The following is a 2776-nucleotide window of genomic DNA, read 5'->3' on the forward strand; positions in this document are numbered from 1 at the left end:
TTAAAAATTTCATGAAAAAAGCCTACACTTAACTTGTATTAAAAAAGTAACTCAAGAGTTTGGGGTTATCCGAATCTTATATTATTAAGGGCAGTGAGAATTAATTGTCTTACCTAATAATTTGCCGATGTGAGATAATAAAATAAGAGTAATGATATAGCCACAAACTCTTGTACAAATTTATTTTGTACAAACTGATGTGGCATGATAAGATTGGTTGAATTAAATATCACTTGGCCCACATGATTTGTTTTTACTATTTTATATTTTCATTCAACCAATGAATTAATGCCACGTCGGTTTGTACAAAATAAGTTTGTACAAGAGTTTGTGGCTGTATCATTACTCATAAAATAATGAATATATATGAATTGATTGTCTAAATCTTTGTTAATTAACAAAATGATATTCCCAAATTATCGTCATTCAGTTTCTCCAAATATGCCAATTTTATCATTGAATCTCTAAATTTTCAATCGCTTGTAAAAGTTAAGTCTTTTGGGTTTGTTTAAATAATTAAAGTAAACGTTGTTTTCTCTTACATTTATACGTAATAAATTTCAGTAAATTAAATTGAAATTGATATAGAATGGACGTAGACGCAATTTCTAATTACATTGGCCTTGGTTCATTTTAACATCATCACATAGTCTAGACTTTTTCAGCAGTATTACAAGTTTTACAATCTCAAATGAGGTGATGTTCACTTAGTGGATAGTGTGCTGGAATAGAGTAATAAGTAACTTTTTAAATTCTGAAATTGATCGATCATCCGATAAACGAGTGTCACACAAGTTCATGAACTGAAGATAATAGGATATGAGATACTTGAAAAATCTAGTAAAGTTCATCATGGAACCCAACCAAGTTTGTGGTTCCAATTAAGTCATTCGTCTGCAGACTTCTGGCTCGGTCTTGGTCATGGTCATGTTCGTGAGGTCTTCCGAATTACGTTTTTCTGGATTGTACGTTGTTCACATCAACATTCTGTACAAGAATGGGATGAGTTCTCCTCAATCAAAAGACTTTAGAATCTTTTTCAAGAGATCCCTGATTAGTTATGGGCCTTATGGGACTATCTTTTGAGACGGTGAAGTTCAATATAAGCACATATTTGTACAATCATGGGCTGGGCTGCTATATACTATGGACCAGCTCATTTTTGGACTCTTGTAGTGTAATTGATTGTATGGTAAAACCCAGAAATCAACTTTTTAATAGACTTTAAAGAATTCAACTAATCATATGTGTTAAATTAAAAAAAATAAAAAAAAAATGAAGTCTTGCGTGCTCAGTTGAAACTAATGCATGATCTCGCAAATTAGCAGTCGTGAGAGATGGGCAGCTAGCATTTGATGACAAAAGTTGGTTTACTAATTGTCCTTACTAGTTAATTAATTTTATTTATCAGGTTTCATTGATTTAGAGTGCCCAAAAGTAAAGACGTGATAGATAATTATTAATGCAAATAATATAATCATTGCGCTAATTATAATTTAATTTGCTAACGAGTTAATTACATGTTTCTGCCACATGGCCCAGTGAGCACAAACTACAACTACCATTTCAAGTTCCAACTTTGAACTGCAAGTTGATTAAAAAAGGGAAAAAAATGATAGATTTTGATGACCCAATTGTCTTTCTTTAATATATAGTCTCTTTTTCATTAACTATTATACATATATTATGCATGTAATTAGATAGTTAGAAGGAAGAAAAGACCACGAGTATGATAATTTGGAATTTGGATCCCTTTTTAAGACCTTAGTGTTGAATATTGATGGAAAATAATGATTTTAAGCAACACATCATATATATAAGTCAAGTGGTAGGTATAGCCTAAGTGTTGAATATTGATGGGAAAAAAAATCGATTTTAAGCAACACGTCATATATATAAGTCAAGTGGTAGATATATATGTATATCAAAACATGATATATTGTACCAATGAAAGAAAACAGTAATTAATAATAACCTTGATTGTGATCGTCATTAATTATGTTCATATTAAAATTAGGGGTCTTGCTAAATTGTATCATATATAACTTAGGTTAAGTTCAAAGATAGTTACCTATCACCTCTCAATTGTTTCACATGATATCATTTTTTTAGTATTAATTAACTACTTTTAGGTTGTTGTAACTTATATTATATAAAAAATCAGTGTGTGTTTATGCAAATTTAGTTATTGTCAAGGAAAAAAAAAATTGTCTTTTTCTATATTATCAACCCCCTTAGAAAATGGCATCATAACAAGCAAAACTATTATATTAGCCTCATTAATTATAACCCTACATATGCTAAGCATTCAAAGATCAACCAAGTAAACCCTTCAACGCTTGAAAGTGGACACAGCTCTTACATTGAGAATGAACCACTATAAATTATATCTGTGTGGCCTTTCATTTTTCCTTAATTTTATTTTTTCAATTATTGCTCTTGATAATCCAAAAAATCCTTTGGTATAAAAATATTACATTACTACATCTTGAGAAATGTCAATCCATTTGATTAGTTTTGAGTGAATTTCTTTTATATATGAAGCAACAGTAAACTGTTTAAAGAATAAAATTATACGTTAATCATGTTAAGATATGGTACAAAGATATGGTACAACAAAGAAATAATCCTTCTCTATTGAGGAAATCTTCACTTTAAAAAAGTAAAAACATTATTAAAATATAAAAATACATAATTTTTAATACATTAAAAATTATATATTTTTTGTTTATTAGTGACATTCTCATTTTAACAAGAATCGGGAGACAAAAGGTCC

Source organism: Citrus clementina, unplaced genomic scaffold (assembly GCF_000493195.1).
Source record: "Citrus clementina cultivar Clemenules unplaced genomic scaffold, Citrus_clementina_v1.0 scaffold_1, whole genome shotgun sequence".
Taxonomy (NCBI): Eukaryota; Viridiplantae; Streptophyta; class Magnoliopsida; order Sapindales; family Rutaceae; genus Citrus; species Citrus x clementina.